This window comes from Silene latifolia, chromosome 7 (genome assembly GCF_048544455.1).
Source record: "Silene latifolia isolate original U9 population chromosome 7, ASM4854445v1, whole genome shotgun sequence".
NCBI lineage: Eukaryota > Viridiplantae > Streptophyta > Magnoliopsida > Caryophyllales > Caryophyllaceae > Silene > Silene latifolia.
This window is the reverse complement of record NC_133532.1, coordinates 116,855,702-116,876,417: the sequence shown is the minus strand read 5'-3', so window position 1 is coordinate 116,876,417 and position 20,716 is coordinate 116,855,702.

Genomic DNA, 20,716 nt, shown 5'->3' with positions numbered 1-20,716 from the left:
ATATCAATTTGACTATGACACCAAAAACAACTAACCACTTACCTATTACATATTATCTTTGATGCTAAGACAAACTCTTATCTACATAGTATAAAAGCCAGGTTTTTTCTTGGTTTCTGATTGGCTGTTGAGTTTCTGCATGCGGACCCTCCCATGTTTCTTATTCTATTTAATTACCCTCTACTCAACCAAATTCATATTCATATCTCATTTTCCTATTTTAATTACTTATGTTAAAACATAAGTTAAAATATGACAATTACATAAAATGTTGCAATTTATGTAGACTCAACGGATCTAACATGTCAAATATCATTAATATAATTCTAATAAAATACGATTATATATTATCTGATATTCAACTCTAATATTTATCAAATATTCGAATCTCCAAATTTGAACTATTTATATTGTCACGATATTAAACACTTAATCACGTTCAATTATATGTTACGCTCAAATATATGTTCATGTATCTAATAATAGCACCTGCTATTACGACCCGTGCATTTTTTGCACGGGAATAAAACTAGTTATGCATTAAACGCAGCCATAATAACCACTATAAATAGAGACAATGATGATCTTGAACTATCCATAACAACCATTATAATTATAATTATAATTATAATAACTCCTATTTTTTGCTTCTTTTAACAAGACCACGTTCTTATTAGATCTTTTGTGCTTAAATTTTTTGCTCTTCAATTTTGAAATTTTGTAGCTGTCTTATACGGATATTTGCTATTGTTTGCATTTTTTATTATAGAATTTACTAATGTATTGATATTGATCTCTTTATTTTTATTTTTTTGTAGGATTGATTGCATTATTGTGAAGTTTTCATGGTCTTCACAATACATAAATACGGAGTAAAAGAAAACTAAACAACCAATACTACAAGAAATTCTTATGCTACATGGTCCATGGTCGATTATTTTTACGTGTAATCTATGCTTGCTTTTCTTTGCATTCAATTCGTGTGGTATATATGAACACTTCTTACCGTATATACAAGTATACAAACCATGATTGCTTTTCTTTGTATTCAATATTGGAGTAAAAAATTATTAATATTACCACACTTTTCCATGTTAAAGTTATTTTGATCTACTTTTGTAGTGTTTTTTTTGTTTCTTTAATAGTTTAATGTTTTAATGAATTTATCTATTTAACATTCTTCATTACGGAGTACTATTTTAGGGAGTATTTGTTTGGGTTTGGGTGAATTCTTTATTTCATGTATGGTATATTGATCATTATTTCAACTATTGGATGAAGAAATATGAAAGTAAATATCTCAATTTGGTACTTATATATATTTCGATGTATCTTTTTTGCATTTCGATCAGTTGTCGTATATAGATAAACAATACTCAAATATTGGAGCATGTAGATGAAAAAACATGGAAGCAAACATCTCAAATTTTAGATATAGTTTATGTAAACAAGGGAAAACTTCAAGATCCAAAACATAATGTACGTCATAAAACTCCAATAGTGCAATTACAAGTTACGATTACCATAAACTGATGAAATGGCCGAAAGCAAAGATCTTAAATTTTAACTTTAGAGAATGCGAACTTACTATTCTACCTCTTTAATTAAGAATAAGAGGGATAATACAATTTTAATATGGTGAATGGTAGTTACAAACTTAGGAGTATTAATTAGTATTCCCTTTTCCTTTATTTTGTGAGAGAAAAATAGAGAAAGTGTAAACATATCACTGGAACGGAGGGAGTAATAGTTTACTAATTTATATCAAACTAAATTAAGAAAGGGCAATAAAATTGGGATAAATTTTGGAGAAAAGAGATTAGACGGAGGCAGTAAACTATATCTACTCTAACAAATTAAAAATCTAATTTCATCTAAACTAATGATAAAAGAACTCCCATTTAAAGTATTTTTCAAGCGATTACAGAGAGTCCAATGTTATAGAAACGCGTCAAACAATTATAAACTCCAAGTTTTACTAACTACCTTGAGACAAGATAAAAAATATATAATACGAATTATATCATAAATAGTACTCAGTAGATGATGTACGTAGTATTATGAGCTTTTTAAAACAATGAAAAGTTTATTAGTAAGTTTCAATATTATAAGACTCCTAATATATGTAGGGTATGTAAACAATGAAAAGTTTCAATGTTATAAGAATGTCATAGAAACTCCTATTATTTACTATTAAAAGTTATGAAGAACATGATTCAGACTCCTAATAATTTGGGTATCGCATGTATATATTTTCAGTTTGGCCAATGAGAAAGTCCAACCTTTTTATCTCTGCAATTGGTGTTACGATTTGACAATCAATTTAACTACAGTTTTTTTTTCGAAGGAGATTTTAAACTTAAATAGTTATTAATTAAGATGGAAGGATTATATATTTAAGATAAGGCAAAGTAATGTATTAAGAATTGGTCTACGACTTTGTCATATTTATCATAATGCCAATATATACGTATCATGACTCACATGTTAGTAAAAAATGGTTGGATGATTTGCTATAAAACAGTGTAGATGGAGAACTAGAGAAGGATGAAACTCAATTGAAAGACCAATTGATCACCAAACAAACATATCAACAATTTGCTATAACGAGAGACGACTCATTAGCAATTTCTTATCACGACAAACTCATTAAAGTGAATCAATTAGATTAGAAATAATTAATCCTTGTGCGTACATACACTTATACACAATAGCCTTCTGTTTTTACGCCTCTTAGCAGCCTCTTTATCTCTTACAAAAGTTATGTGGACATAACATAAGCAAATCATTCTTACAAAAATAATGGCGAATGTTGTTATTTAGCTCAAGATATATTATTTTTATAAAGATTCTACTATGAGGCCCGTGCATCGCACGGGCATTAAATCTAGTATATAACTAAAGGAGACTTTTTTTTTCTAATTATACTATTAACATTAGAATTAGGAGATAATTAATTATTTATAATTTTTCTATTATAATTAGGAATATAATTTTCCTATTAGAAATGAGAATTAATTAATTATTTTACCATTTTCCTATTAGAAATAGGAAATAAATTAACAATTTATTAAGGCTTTTTTTTCCTAATTATACTATTAGAATTAGGAGATAATAATTATTTAAAAACTTTCTATTATAATTAGGAATATGATTTTCCTATTAGAAATGAGAATTAATTAATTATTTTACAATTTTATTATTAGAAACAGGAATTATCTACAATTTATTAATATTAAAAAATTATTTTTTAGTACTTGTTAACTTTTTATTAAATTAGAAGGAAAAAAACCTTTGATATATTTATAGTATCCAATTTTATAACAACTTCCGATTAAAAAAATGAGGTATTATGAGGCTAAAAGGCCCTAGGCCGAACTGGGTTGTGACAAATGTGCATGCGTAATACGTACTACATGGAATTTACTCATGTAAAGAGTAAAATGAACGCTGAAATATGCCCCTACGTCTTTTGCTACTGCTAATGTCATATTTAATTATACATAATACGACGTTTATTTTTCAAATGTCATATGTATTTCTTCTACTAATTTTAAAGTTATTTCCCTCACAATACACTTAACTTCTATTGATAATTTATTATTATATTATTTACATTCATTTGTCATTATATAAAAGTATATTAAACAAAATTTAAATAAGATATTCACAAATTATTGATAAGTACAAAGTTTGATATCTATTTTTCAAGGAGTATTAAAAGATAAAGAAAGTTGCTGCTAATTTGCGAATCGAAATATCATATTATGACAAATGAGTAAATGTTTTGAAAAACTTTATTGTGCGATTGTTTCATAATTTAAAGTAAAAATGGTACCACGAGTAATAAAATAGATTTGAATGAAGCTTGAATGTAAATTAGATACACTTATTATAGAAATATGTATAAGGTTAAGATTCAATTCAAGCAACGATCAACATTAAAAAAAAAAAGTCATGAAAAACACATAAAAGGGTAAGAGTAGTCTTTCCCTAACATAGTGAAGACCGTCTCTCTCAAGCTTTTCTTCTGACAAATTTACATGCATAAAAAACGGTACTATTCAATTATATGGAGCAAACTAATTCTATATTTTTTATTTGTGTGTAAATTGAGCACATCATCACTATAATTTAGGGAGAGATACGAATTGGGGAAGGGTGAGACATATTCGTCATGCATAATACGAAACTTTAACTACCTTTAGGCAAAAATATAAATATAAATGGAAAAATTTAAACGTAAAAGGGGGTCACGTACTTGCCAACTCTTCTATAGTTCTCTGCCACATTAATATTCTCATGAAGTTTATGACATTTATTTCATATTAATAAAAAAAATGATTATACTGCTTCCTATAATTTGTGATTTATAACTTTTAGCTAACTTATTGAACTTGCTTAAATTTATACTCCCTCCAATTCGCTATAATGTTCCCCTTTGTCTTTGGCACGATACTTAAGGAATACTAATAAAAATGAATAAAGGACATTGGTGGGGTTGGTGATTAGAGAGAGAGATGAATTATTAGGAGTTAAATAAGGAGTTGTGGGGCCAAAATATTAAGAAAAGTAATAAAATATGAGTAAAAGAGTTGTGTGGGGTTTGATGATAGGAGAGAGGGATGAATAAAATAAGAGTAAAAGTTACTAAAAAAGGAAAGGAAAACATTACTTGAATAATCCGTTTCGGGAAAGAGGGAACATTATAGCGAATAAGAGGGAGTATATTTTAAATGAAGAATATTAATTATACATATGATAAAGATAAAATTTGATCTTTAATATCCTCAGAGATAAAAAAAACTCAATTTTTATTTTCTTATAATATACTAATTAAAGGTCATAATGTAAAACAGGAAATTACACCACAATCTACTATTTCAATATGTCGATGATCAACACTCAAAATAGCACATATTTTATTTAAAAGTGTAAAAACTCTCAAAATGCTAAAAAAAATGTTCAATCGGTCGTTATCAAACAAAACCTAAGTTTCTCCATTTTTTTTGTCATATTCAACTTAATCTTTACGAGATGTAAATATGATGAAGTTCACAAAGTAGCGGTTAATTTTCTGTTGGTTAGATGGACTTTTCAAGAGAGAGATGAAAGCTTTGCATTTTAGACCGTTTTATGTGTGAACCGAAGGGATTAAGTAGTGGGCTAAAGGTTGTTTCGAGTGGGAATGAGGTTGATTGCGACAAGTTGATTGACTAAAGTTTTTTCTTACTAGATCTAAAAAAGGGATAATAGTTATGAGATAATAAAATTTGAAGAAAAAAGAATAATAAAAATGAGATGGAGGTAGTAAGATTTATTTATGCAAAATGAAATAAATAGCAAAGTTCGTGTATATATATAGTATTCAAACTTATTCAGTTTACAAACATAGTACCCAAACACTTTGTTTGAGTATCTGGAATGGAGGTAGGGGAGGGAACGAGAAAAAGACTAGAAAGGGAAGGGAGAGAGATAAGAGGGAAGATTGCTTCTTAAACTTTTCTTTGTTGAAGAAGAAATAAATTGTCTTCGATAAGGGAGACGAGGATACATATCATCTGGAGTAAAGATTGTTGTTTCATGGAGATGAATGTGATTAATGACTTCTTAGATGTAAAACGTGGAAGAAAGGTAGTGATAGTGGTAGTGGATTGAAGGTTATATATTCAAGTAGTAAGAACTAACCACAGTGGTTGATGTTTTATTTTATGGGTAAATTAGTGGGGTGGAGGGAGGGTGCATTTGTGGAGGGTGATGAGTTTAACGAGGATAGTGATAATAAATAAGGTTATTTATCAGCAAAATATCGCTTGCATTAAACATATAGGTAACATGAATAATAACAAGAAACCTCAAAAGATCATACTGATAAACTTAATCTTGACCCCATCATTCCAAATTAAGTAAAATCTTAATTCTAACAACATTGTCGAGAGCAAGGGTTAGTTTCCATTGGATTGTGGATTTTTCTAGAAGTAAGGGTTTAATTTTTTCACTAGATTGGATAAATTTGAGAGAAGTTTCGAAGACAAAGATCGATCTTTCAACTGATAAGATTGTTTTAGATCACGTGTGTGAATAGGGAAGAAAAATAGGGGTCTGCGTGAAAGATTTTGTTTCAAATGAGAAGATGTGGGGCAAGACTATTGTTATAGGGGGATGTCATAAGCAGCCCTAGCCATGTAGTATTGCGTTGGAATTTGGTTCACATTCAAAGGTACGTCTATAGTTTGACCGGGAGATATAATATTTAACTACCTGTAAATGTTTTTACGTAACTACCATTTGACTCAACAATGATTAAATTATGGTTGTTATTCTAAAGAAGGAGATTTGTTACATCATTGAGTTGATTATGCAAAGTAGATAATTATTGTTTTCCTTGACCAATTGAAAAACAAACAGGTATTAATGAACAAAATCTAAAAACTCTCAGTTCCAAATATCATATATATAAACTTCATATTGGTTTTATTTTCCTAAAAAAAAGTATTTTATTAATCAAACGCTCTTTTATTCTTATGTCAATATTATGTTAACGGGAATTATTTGTTGGTCATGCGGCATACATAAAATCTTAGACATGAACGATGTACTATATATTTATATTCCATTTTATTGTGAAATTTATCACACAATGTTTTAATATCCGTGCAACGCACGGGCAAGAAAACTAGTAACAATGAAAGGGAAGAGATTGATAAAACCATTGAAGAACGGCTTGGAACTAAGCTTGTGGCGGTCACAAACCGACCCAGTGTGGATTTTATGCTCTAACGGCCGACAAGTGAGCTAACAGATTGGTGAATGGTGTAGGAAATATGATCGATACTTTTCCATTGATTATGAGAACGAATATATACACCTAATCAACAAGCTAATTGCCTAATTACACGGGATCTTCTATTGACTAAATATAATACAATAGGTAACTAATAATATCTAATTACGGAATGAATAAATAAACAAATCACAATTGATTCGTTTCTATATTCTAACACAGCCCCGCAGTCTTAACGGGAGGAGAGCGAACGTTAAGACTGTCCCGAAAGTCATTAAATAGAACCGAAGGCAGCCCCTTCGTGAAAATATCCGCGAGTTGATGACGAGACGGTACGTGATGGAGTCGAACGTCACCCTTAGCAACCTTTTCCCTCACGAAATGAATGTCGAGCTCGATATGTTTAGTGCGTTGATGTCGGACCGGATTCCCAGCAAGATATATGGCACTAACATTATCACAATACACAAGAGTTGGTTTTGACAAGGGGCGATGTAATTCCAAGAGAAGATTACGCAACCAACAAGATTCGGATACCACATTCACAACCCCACGGTACTCGGCCTCGGCGCTAGAACGAGACAATGTGGGTTGTCGCTTGGAGGCCCATGACACCAGATTATCCCCCAAAAACACGGCATACCCACTGGTGGACCGACGCGTGTCCGGGCAGCCTGCCCAATCCACGTCTGTATACGTCGTCAAGGAGAACGTCGGTGATGCACTAAGGAAAAGGCCATACGCATGAGTGCCCTTTACATATCGAAGGATTCGCTTGAGAGCATTCATATGCACTTCCATCGGATTGTGCATGAACAAACACACCTGTTGAACCGCATAGGACAAGTTCGGACGAGTCAGCGTAAGATATTGAAGAGCTCCTGTGAGACGACGGTAGAGGGAGGGATCGCTGCAAGGAGGACTAGCGACCGAACTAAGCTTAGGCTTAGTATCCACGGGAGTAGAACACGGTTTGCACGAAGACATACCTGCCCTGTCGACTATCTCAAGTGCATACTTAGATTGCGAAAAAAATAATCCCCCTGGTTCTGGTGTCACGGCAATACCCAGAAAATAGCTCAACAGACCTAAGTCCTTCATCGCAAATTAGCTTGTTGATTAGGTGTATATATTCGTTCTCATAATCAATGGAAAAGTATCGATCATATTTCCATTGATTATGAGAACGAATATATACACCTAATCAACAAGCTAATTGCCTAATTACACGGGATCTTCTATTGACTAAATATAATACAATAGGTAACTAATAATATATAATTACGGAATGAATAAATAAACAAATCACAATTGATTCGTTTCTATATTCTAACAAATGGGTTCCTCCGTGAACGACTCTTGAAGTAAAGCTAAAGGATGGGTCACGATTTACGGTCTAAGATTAGAGGTAATCCTAGATGAAGTTAATGGGTTAGGGTTAAAAGGTTCTGATCCATTTAAGTAATCTTATCTTTGTTAATTCGAAAGACAATCTTTGAATGTAGGACGCGCCACGTCATTTGTATTTGTTTTTTTTTTGAAATTCAGGTTATGGTGGGACCCGTTGGTGTGCAAATAATTAATTTCTTCAAATCGTCCGCCAATACAAACATGTGACAATTTCCGTCTTAGCAAAAATATTATGAAATAATTTTACATTCGGAATAAATGAAATTAATTTAGACCAACTAGATAATTACAATAGAAATGCAAAAAAAAAATCTCATCCAAAAACATTAATACCAGCCCAAATACATACCCGTGCAATTTAATTACTAATTTAGACGAACTAGATAATTACAATAGAAATGCAAAAAAAAAAATGCATCCAAAAATATTAATAATGGCCGAAATACATACCCGTGCAATTTTGCACGGGTTTAAAACTAGTTAGGTTGACACGAACACGACTAGGAATTTAAATGGTTCGATTAGTGTTGAGCTCGTTTGCACGAACCCGTTACGAATAACCCATTTATTTAAAATTTTATAATATATTTGGATTAAGCCGATAATCCAACTAAACAACTTAAAAATAAGCATATTCATTCAGCAATTTTGGGATAATATGGCTATAAAACCGAATTATTTTATTAGTTAATTGAGTTAAATGGGTTAAAAATGACTTACTTCAAAATAAATGAGTTAAACAGGTCGAGTTGGGTTATAGAAAAATTAAATGGGTTGGGTTATGGTTGACAAATGACATGTTTATGTAATTAGGTCGAGTTAGGGTTGGATTAATAGTGACCCATTTATACCTGATTTGTTTGCCAGGTCTATCTAAGATGACGTGATCAATCCCGACCTTAGGTATATTTAAGGGGAGTTTGGTTCGTAGAGTGATATGGGTTTCAGATCATGAAATTCTAGTTCATTCAGTTCAATTCAGCTATTTTGAGCTAAAAAGAACGAGCCCTAAATTAGGGTGGTATTATTCGGCTCGAACTTGCTTCCTATATGGCTATATCTAGTGTTTAGTTCATTGTAAAATGTGTCGGTAATCAAATAAATACAATAGAGCGAATAACCATGTCCATTAATGTGCACATCTCCCTTGTGACGGGAATCACAAGGGGCGAATCAAGGGCGTGAAGCCATTCCCGAAAATGACTCCACTCAGCCGAGGGCGCACCTCGTGAACCACATACAATTACAACCACACAATTAGAAAGACCATGCACCACACATGACAACTAATCAACAGTACTGAGTAGGAAAACCTACTTTTAGCAATCAGCAACCAACATCGTATACATTCATATGAAGGCAAGGCAACCTCCATCCATATCTGTCACAACCAGTAGGAAAACCCCTATTACTAACAACCATAACCACAATGAAACCTAGGGATGATGATGATGACTTACCTATGTTCGGCATTCCGGTGACAAGACCGCGACTCGACTCAAGCCTTCGTCCCCATGGTGTCTCCAAGTGTGAGGGATCTCAAAAGGGTTGAAAGAAGGTAAGGGAGAATGTGTGTCGTCAAATAGGTTTTGGGAGAAAGGAAAATGAAAACTGATTTGGGTTTACGACTCACTATTTATAACCTAACGCTGAACCCGACATACTCGATCGAGTATGGAGCCTACTCGATCGAGTGGTCTCTACTCGATCGAGTCACTGGACCACTCGATCGAGTAGCCTACACTAGATCAAGTTCCCACCTCCCAAAGGTTACTATGACGCAAGGCCGATAGAGTAAAGGTTTCAAGAGGTGTAACATGTGTCTAAGGTCAGTCAACAGACAGTCAACGGGTCCCTAACAGAGCGGGTATTACAAATATATTTACTTACACATTATTAAAAATTATAAAAATTTGATATTCTTATAAAATTCACGACGATAAATCAAACAAGATCTTACATGACTATACTTTCTCTTATATATTACAAATAATACCAAAGATTCTTTACAACCATTAATAATGCCAAAAAGTCAATATAACATTTGGTCTGGAAGGAGTAAGTTTTCCTTAATTGATTTAATTAATTAAACTAAATTTGACTAAAACAAAAAAAGTAAAAGATGGAAATCAGAAATGAGAAAGGTCTTCCTAGTTGTTACTACCTCCGTCCAAATGAATAGTTTATATTTGCGTTATTTTGTGAAGGGAAAATAAAGTAAATGTAAACTATTGACTGAAACAAAGGGAGTACAATCTAATGTCAATTACCATACGGTTAATTAATCAATGGTTATAAATTGAACTTATTAATCCCGAATACTCCATATTTTTCCTCGGTAAGTTTAGACATTGATATACGTTTATGTTTTTTTTGGTGTAAAGAAAGACATAAACGTGATTTTAATGCTGATGCATATATGTTAGGGTCGTACTTTTTCACACACTCATTTTACAATATTACCCTTATCGTTTTTTTTCTTACCTCACTCAACTGATCTTGTTTTTCTCTCTTTCCTCACCTCCCTTCACCACCCAACACCACCCCCGTTCACCTTGACACGGCTATCGCAACCCTATCAAAGATAAAACCTAACGGTCTCAACTAAAATGTAGCAGAGGCAGTCGAGTATCGAATCCACAGGGAGGTAATGCAATTATCAGTCGCTAATTCTAATCCTAAGGTAACAAATGGGGGGTTGTTTGAATTGGGTTCTAAACTACGAGATTTAAGAAAAGAGAAATAAAGATAAGAGCAATAAAAACAAGAAAATTGGTTTAAACTATCAAGAAGAGAGGGACATGTCAGGATTTCGGTTCACTGCGGTAGTCCAATGACTCAGCTGTAAATGACTCAGACGAATTAATGTAAGACTGATGTTGAAAGGTCCTTTCGGTCCACTTTCTATCCTAAAATACCACTAACTTAACTTTCATCCTCATTAGGGTAGTCTCTTTGTTCATAGCGAGCCTATTTAGTCCAATCTTTCGATCCAGGATTAATTTTAGCCAGATTAAAGGGTGACATAGAAGCGTGCACTCAACTAAGTCGAATAAATACAATTAAATTGCTATGGTGACAGAGTCTTGGATCAATTCGTCTAATTCATTTACTACATCGTCACATTTCTACCGCAGGTCCCCTAATCCCAACATGAAAGGGGTTTAGCTACTCATATCGCTAATTAAACTAACAACAATTAAATTCCCAGCAATAAGCATTATGAAATAAACAATAAATTGCATAAAAGTAAATTAGGACAAAGGAGATAATGAGACAAACAAGAAATTAAAAGCAACAAATGATTAATTATTATTAAAGGAAGAGAAGGAATTACAATCAATGCGAATCCGGCGTAAAGAACAATCGAATCCGAGCAATAATAATCCCAAAACAAAGTTACAGTGAAGAGGAATAATGTACGTAACAAAGTTTAACAGTAGAGAGTTTGATAATATAAAAGATAGTTCTAATTAACCTAGTAAAGCGTGCTTAAATAGCAAAGTAAAAGAGTTTAGCGAAATAAACACTCACGCGGGCTGATTAAAGCCCAAAACCATCAAATCCACTCGATCGAGTGGATTAAAACCACTCGATCGACCAAATCCTCGGCCAAATCCTCTCGATCGACTGAAAGTTACTCGATCGAGTAGATGGCTTTTCTGCAAGTTAAGGATCGAGTATAAAGTGCTCGATCGACCATTCAGGATGTAGAAAACCACTCGATCGAGTGGTAAAACAGCTCGATCGAGTACTTTGACTTCGTTTTAGCTCAAGTCGGCGCCTAAATGCCTCGTAATGCGTGCCACGACGCTTCCAAATGCAGCATCTCACTCTGGAACAATCCCGTCTCCTCTAAATGCATGCAAAAAGGACGAAAAAGAGTACGATTCCACTACTTTCGCGTTCATTTCTACAAAATGGACAAAACGAACCAAAGTAGCCAATTCGGGGCAAAATACCATAAAAATAGTATAAAAATGCATAGAAATACGTGCTGAAATAGGCTAAAAAGACTATACATTAGGCACGTATCAAATCTCCCCAAACCAAACCTTTACTCGCCCTCGAGTAAACTCAAAACTAAACTAATGGAACGGAAATGATAACTCAGAGCTAGCTTAACTTGTCTACTTGAACCAATTTAATGCAACAAAAACTAACAGTTAAAGCTAAATAGTCAATACGCAAACGAATTATAAGCTGTTCAGAAATATAGCCGACCTATCGACCTTGCAAGACCAACAAAATCGGACTCTCTCGTGGTCACTCTTCTCTCATGAAGCAAAGGGTGAATGTTATATGTAAAAGAGAGAAGAAAAGACAGTCACTCACCTAACTGCGACCTACATAGCATGCATGCAACAAAAATGAAAGACAATTCAAGTACTAATGCACACAATCCAACCAATAATGTCCGTCACAGCCGAGGGCTTGCAAATAATTTGGGAATAGTGAGGTTCATGTGGGAACGGCAAAACATGTTATGGAAATGTGGAGGTAAAAGCGTCAAGCTAGTTCCTAACAGGACCATAATGAAACCATCCGAATCTCAACTGACTGAAAGACTAAGTACAAGTGCCCTTCTTTTGGCACACAGCTCACTAAAACCAAACACAATCTCCTCAAAAATATAGAATAAGAATGGAGGAGTCAGACGGTCACAAAATTCCCTTTTTTAATACCGTCTGAGAGGACTAACTGAGACAAAACAACTCTTTTTTTTTTCAAACTTTTCTTTTTCTTTTCTTCCTTCTGTTTCACGTTCAGCTCTCTTTTTTTTTTCATTTTTTCAATTTTTTTTTCATTTTCACGTTTTCTTCCCTTTTTTTTTTCTTTTTCAATATATATTTTTTTCTTCCTCCTTCCTTTTTTTTTCCAACAACTCCGAAACAAGAGATACGGGCCAAAATGCAACCGAAAAGCATACCACAAAAGACATACTAACTAGCTTGACTAGGCAGGCTTAGTTTGGGATGTAGCTAATGGGTCAAAAAGGCAAGCTTTGGCTAATGTGGAGCTAAATGGGTGAAAAATATAAGGAAAGGGAAATTTGCAAGCACCTCCCTGCATGTGACACCAACCACAAACCCGAATATGTGCATTTGACAAGAAATTGAATGTCATGAATGTGCAAAAATGATAAACATGCTATGCAAGGAGTACTACTCTCAAAATTCCTAATGAACTGGTCATGAATGTCACCAGTTATGGCTCTAAAAACTCAGAATTTTTAAGTAGTTTGCCAACTTATAGGTCAAGTCTAAACAGTCAGCTATATTTGAACAGAAACTCGTAGACTATGCGTATGACAAAACTAATAACTATCAATAGAAGTGCAAGGCTCAAGTAAAAATGACAAGTTATAGTGCATTGTCATCATGGAAATCTACCGTTCCGACTCAACCTATATGCAAAAGTAAACGTGAAATTTTTTGAATTTTTGAAATTTTCTAATTTTTTTTGAATTTTTGAAATTTAATGAAAATAAACAACAATGCAAGCTGAAAAATAAACGTGCATGCAAAACAAATGCAGATGCAGACTCAAAAGGATGCAATATAACCTCCCCAAACCAAAACGGACAACGCCCTCGTTGTCCTCCAGCATACACCAGCAGAAATATGGGGGAACGGGAATATACAACCTATAAACAAAATAAAAGCAATAAAATAAAGGAGACAAAATAAAAGATTGAGAGATACATACAAAATACGAACTTCCCCAAACCAGCCAGAAAACTGGGGAAGTGAGTAGACCAGTAGCTACTCGTCAGCGTCGTCGCCGCTGCTGTCTCCATCTCCATCCACCACCGTGTACTCCGGGTCTCTCTCCTCCTCTCTCCTCCTCTGCTCCTCAGCACGAGCTCTCTCCACTGCCACCTCTGGGTCCTCGTCCTCCTCCTCATCCTCTGACGCCGGGTACCCCTCAGCTGGGTACCTGAAGAAGGAAGGGTGTGGCCAACCCTCGGGGATCGGTCTGTGTCGCCGCAAGTGGTACTCGTACATAGGGTGTAAGGTCAAAGCTAAGTCCCTCTCCATACGAGACTGACGCTCTGCAACTGCAAGCAACAAACCGTAAACTGCGCCCCCTGGGTCTATGACCGTGGGCGCCACAAAAGGAGGAGGTGGTACGTAAGTAGCCGGTAAGACCGGCTCAGACTGTGTCTGGTCAGTGGGAGGTGGAGTAGGAGTGGTAGTAGTAGTGGGAGTAGGGTTCGGATCGGGAGTAGCCGTGGAAGGCCGGGTACTCCCGAAGGTGTAGACCCTTCTCCGCTCAAATCGCCGCTTCTTGGCGGCGGGTGCATCAGAGGTGGTCGAGGACGAAGTGCAAGGTGAAATTGAGGCGATCTTTGGTAGACGGTGGCCCTTTACCACGAGGGGTAAGGGCTCAAGACGGGGGAGACTGTCACAAGGTAAGTCAACAGACAAGGAGCCGTCAATCTTCCAAGTCTGGTAGTCTGGGGTTAGCCAATGCTGGGAGAGCATGGCTTCTAGACTCAGTAACCTCTCTCCCGGGAGGTACTGCAGGTCACGAGGCCAGGTGAGGTAAAGGCGATGGGCAAGAATGGTGGCTATGCCACCGCAGGCAATGGTTCCCGTCTCCTTCAGCCCCTGGTCGTGGAGGTACTGGGCGGTCAAGTAAGCTATGTTGAAGGTAAAAGGACCCTCACAGTCGACGTTCAGATAACCGCCCAGGATGGAGAGCTCGGTGTTGGTCATGTTATTCGGCTCCTTTCGGCCGAAAATAGAGTTCCCCATCAGTCTAAGAAAACAACGGACGGGGGGAAGGTGGACCTGATGGAGCTTTCGCTCCTGAAAAGTGGTCTAGGCCAGGCACCGCCAAAGCTGACGGTAGACCTTCCTCGGGGCTACTTTCACGCCCGTAGAAGTAAGGTCAAGTAGCCTACCAAACTCCGCCAAGGGCATCGGAAAAGTCCGGTTAAACAACCGGAAGGAGACAGAAAGACTGTCGGGGTCAGTATCGTATGCCCCTGAGGAGAAGGTAAAGGAGCTGAGAAACTCATGGCTCAGCTTTAGGAAGGTATAGCCTCTCATAGTGATGAGTCCGGCCATCCCCGTGCCTCGTAGTAAAGTACAGACTGACTCGTAAATGCCGAGTTTATCTAATGCCGATTTATCCAAAAATCGGGAAGGTACATGTACACACTTTATCAGGTTATAAAATTTCTCACGGTGTAAAGCGTTGACGAATAATACCTGCGGATGAGCTGGGTGAGAGTCGAGGGAAGTGTCCCCTCGGACTGTGACTGTCTCAGAAGTAGAAGCAGAAGCAGAAGCAGAAGCTGTAGAAGTGCTAGGAGCGGAAGTAGAGGTAGAAGGAGTTGGCGTAGCTCGAGACTGTCTACGACCCCGGCCTCTGGAACGCAAGGCAGCAGCCCGCTCTCGGACGGTGTAAGGAACCAGGGCAGCTCTGAAGGCAGCTGCAACCGCAGGCGAGTCCGCCACAGGTGTAAAAGTGGTGGCTGGTGTACATGTAGTGGCTGCTGTGTCCACCACTGAAGAAGAACTAGCAGCAGTGCTAGCAGTGGTGGTGACCGTGGTGGAAGTGGCAGCCTGAACTGAGCTAGCAGCAGAGCTAGCCGAAGCAAAAACTGTCCCTGCAGCTGAAACTAGGAACACTGGGCTGCAGTAGTGACTAAGGCGGTGGTAGTGGCAACAGGAGGGGCCACTGACTCACTCAAGGACGGGCTGGAGGTGGTACTGGTAGAAGGCAAAGTACTAGACTCCATCCTGTGAACATAGGGCAGAGGACACGATAAGAAAATAGCTGCTAACCGTGGCTAAAACAACACGTAAAACCAGCATGTGACAGCATGTGAATCCCCTACCAGTCGAAAAATTCGACTTTACAGCAAATAAATCCCAACGATTCCTCAAAATTTCGAATGACAGAATGCAAATAGCGATAGGGAACGGGAATAGCAGTTAACAACAGTAGTAAGCATCAACTGAAGTTAATTAAATCATGGAAGCATATAAACCGTCTGACAGTCGAAAAATTCGACTTAAACAGCCCTAACCGCAAAAAGTCACGCACATTCGAATGGAAGCATGTTAGGCATGTTAAACATTCTACAAATAGCAGTATTATCGCAACAAGGAAGCTAGCTTAGACAGATGACAACAGCAAAAACCGTCTGACAGTCGAAATTTTCGACTGTCCTGAGTCCAAATCGCAAAAATCCATATAGAATTCGGATTAAGCATGCAAAAACAGCGAGGAAGGGGAATTATGATCATCAAGCAAGATAATTAAGGGTAATAAACACAAATTAAGTCGAAAAAAATCGACTAGCCATGGATTTTCGAACCCTAATTCAATTTCACCTCATAAAATTCGAAATAATCGAAAATATAATGCAAAGAGGTTATAGAAATCACTTACTTGATGGCAAAGAACTGTAGACACCTCGTTTCTGCACCTCCCGCAAACCACCCGGTGATGATTGGGCCGCATGTTTGGTACGCGGAGCGATTTGTGACAGTTCGTAAGTTTATCGTCAAGTAATTGCTCAAATATTAATGTCTACCTCTTAGTTGTCATCTACGTCCCGATACGGTCGTTTTGGCAGTAATTAGAGTACATTTGGAGTCCGGGTCAAAAACCGTCTTCATTTCCTAACACCGTCAAATCCCGAGTCAAAGCGATGTGCTTGTCTACCTAAGGTTAGGATGTCATAAAATATTGAGATTATATCTCATTTTGAGTCTCATGTCACTTCATTAGGCTAAACTAAAAGTTTACATTACAAAATGTGCATTTCATTTAGCTAAAATGACAACCCGACCTTTAGGCCCGTTTTACGAGGTGATAACGACTTTTTTGAGTCAGGCCTATTTCACAGAAAGTTCTAGATCTTTCTTTTAGCTTTCCAACGCCACCAAAATCACCTTAATCCGAGTCTTGTAGAGAAAGTTATGCCTAAAATATGACAGGCTGTCAAACGCGTTTTCTACGCGAGAGGAACCTACCCGGAAAGGACGCGGCAAGTGCGCGCTCTTCCAAGGGACGCGATGCCTCTTTGCGCCTTTTCCCAGGGCTTTCTTTTTGTCCAAGTTTCCGTGTTTAACCTAAGTCGGTTATTTCCGGATCTTTCCTTCCGTATCCAAGTCTTACCATAATTCCTTCGCGTGATTAGTATAAATAGGAGCCTTCGTTCCTCATATTTCTCACGCGAGTGTCCGCCCTTCTCTTCTCCCTTTGCATTCTAGACTTTGTTCTTACTAATTGGCGCCTACGTGCTTGAACATTCGACCACGTAAGCTCGGATCCTTCCGGGTACCAGCCTCTCCGTTGCATGACCGACCAATTTGACCAACTCCACAATAATCAATCAACTTAATCGTTTTCCTCTTACGAGGGCACTCTCTTTGCATTCGCGTCGAGCATCACTAATCGATTTTCTTAGTCCTTCTCGTTTCGTTAACATGTAAGTCTGAGGGTGTATAATCCTTATTTGTTTATTGTATTTATTTTTATTGTATCACTCATGTAAGATTTATGTCGAAAATACCTCACTAAAACCGATTTCTAAAACCGTCTTTAAAACCTCTTTTTTACGGATTTTCAGAAGACTGACAGTCGAGAAAAGACGCAGCAACTGCTGCGCCTCTTCGAAGGAGCGCAGTTCCTGCTGCGCCTCTTCGTGAGGCTGCCGCAGTTCCTGCTTCTTTTCTTCTTCTTCGTCCTCTGTAAATTTCGTCTTGCTTTTGTTTATTTTGTTTGCTTGATTAATTCTTCGTTCACATGATAGTTTAATTCACATGTATATTATTCATTCATTCACATGTTTAACTCATTCATAAATCCGACTTAGATCCCAAATAACTCATATTTGCGGGTTTTCGTCATTAAATTCAATTCCGGGTTGTAGAGATTCAATTTGTTCATATTGGGTTTCTGGAATTCGTCTTTGATATAGTTTTCATCTGTTTATTCACATGTTCATCGCATATTCGTCATTAATCATCATGTTTAATCTAATAATTTGTTTAGTTAGTTTAATTCACTAATTCATCATAATTTCATGTAATTAATTCATTTAATTCCATCTCATTCATGTTTATTGCTTTTATGACCATCGTTCACATATAATTAATCTGTTAATCACTTCCATCCGAGTCAAATAATTTAATCAATCATCAAATTAACAATTGACATTAACGATTTGCGATTCAAAACTTCACGGCCCGAAACTCACCCTTGGAATGAGAATGCAAAGAATCGCCGCGCCTCTTCCGAGGGCGCGATCTGCTGCGTCTGCTTCCAGGATGAGTTCTGTCTCTGAACTCCGTTGTTGCCTTGACCTAGTTTAATTAGCTTACGTATTTAATCTACTATTAATCGTATTATCACCTAATTCATGTTCGTCTATTTCTTTAATTTTAGTCCTTTTATTCTTTTATTCCTTTTTATCAAATCATCCGTTTTAAAGGTATTTTCGACATAAATCGCCTATTCCGTTGTAATTATTGTAATTTATAATTATTGTATTCCTTTTATTGTTTGTATGTTTTCACATGTAATCAACATTAAATCCTGCTTCGACCCAATTATATGCTAATTGTCAACCGACTTAGTTAAATTCTCACATGCTAGGATTAATCTATGGATGTTGCATTCATGCATATAGCCGACGATATATCAAGTACGAATAACTTCCCTAATCATTAGTAGAGGCCGCTATCGAGGCGGGCGGGATTAGGTGTTCGATCAAAAGAGCTTCCTAATACGTACCCTCACCCCTTACTCCAGATCTCTGTGAACACCCGTGTTCATTGGCATCCACGAGAGTCATTCTAGACATAGAATGCTAAAGGTAACGATTGCTTAGTGTTCATGTCACTACTTTGTGTCTTGACATGACACGAGGTATTCGAACGGTTCCAGTTTCCCATAAAAATTGGTGGCGACTCCATACAAAATGCAAACGCTTGTTTTCGAGCCCCTTCACCAAGCGCCCCCGTGGGCGGCCCGCTGTCCACAGTTTGGCGACTCCGCTGGGGAAAATGCTTTTACGTGTAGCCAAGGGTGAAACTTGAACAAGGTTAGGGAATAGTTTGTATAAGACAATTGTCGGTTTTCATAACTCGGTCTTCCTAGATCGTTTTATTCGGCCTTCCTAGGCCCAACCCAACCCATTCGACCAATCGTCCCGTCTAAACGGTCCTAATTCTTATTTGGGCCTAAAGATGGATAGCGATTGACGTCATCCATACCATGATGCTTACTCTTGTTTGTGTCAAGGGCCTTCACTACTTGAGGAAATGGACTAGGAATCGGCCTTACTCTTGTTTGGCACGAGCCTCTCCACAGACTTCGGGTTTGATGGTTCGGTATGGCAACCCACCCTTTAAACCAAAACCCTTCTAAATGCACTCAGCATCCCGTTATAATGCTTGTATAAATGTTTGTACCTTACGTGATCACCATTTCTAAACAAAACCATGACGATTTTTGTAATATCAAAACCTCTTTCAAAATGTAAAATTTTCGAAGTAGGCCAATATTAGCGCAAAACCAGTCAAAATTCTGTCCATTTGTCAAGTCAAATTTCGGGCCTCAAACCCATTTCAAAAAACCAACAAAAAAAAAACAAAAACGTTTTTTTTAAAAAAAAAAAAAAAAACAAAAAAAAAAAAACAAAATATTTTCAAACCATGTAAATGTAAATATGTAAATTCAATTGGGCTAAATTAGAGTCAAAGTTCAAACCGACTATGTCCTAGTCGGAACTCTGTCGAGTCATAAACTGTCTCCCTTTACATTTTGGGTCTTTTTTCAAGTCATGTCCTAAGGTGTCACGCCGTCATTTTGGACCCCCTACCCCAATTCAGTTAGGATCTAAACACTCGAGTCACACGTTTCGAGACTCAACACACGAGTCTCAGTGGGCCTCATATTTGAGTCTAAACTACAACAGTCTTCCTAACACCTATAAGCAAACTCGAGTCCAGAATCAACGTGTGTCATCAATTCCGTCAATAAAGTCAATCATATGAAGGTCGCTTCGGTCAAAGTCAACACTCGAGTCTAAATTAAAGTCAAGCACCATGAATTCAAACACGAGAAGTCGCTCACGACATTTCATGAATTCACAAGTCAAGTCTAGATTTGTCATCTTATCCCTTCCTTTGTTTGTTGCCTTAGTATGCGTGATCCCATGTCGAATCGAGTTGTAATGCGCGTCATTTCTGTCGAGTAGGAATCCAGCAAGTTCCGTCAGTCAGCAAGGTCACGAAGCAGATCAAGCCACAATCACCGTGTCTCTCCAAGATGTATATGCCATGGTCCTACGAGTTCAAGCTACGTTGGAAAATTTGAGCATTCGCGTCTTCTCCCTTGAAAATGGTATGATGGAAAAGAACACGCCACCTAGAGAAACCTCTAGTCTAGGTCGTCCAAAGCTTAACCATCGTCCTAGAAAGCCGAAAACAACTGAAAGGAAACCTGGGAGGCATCAAAGGGTGCTTACCGATTTAGGCATGTCTTATGCCG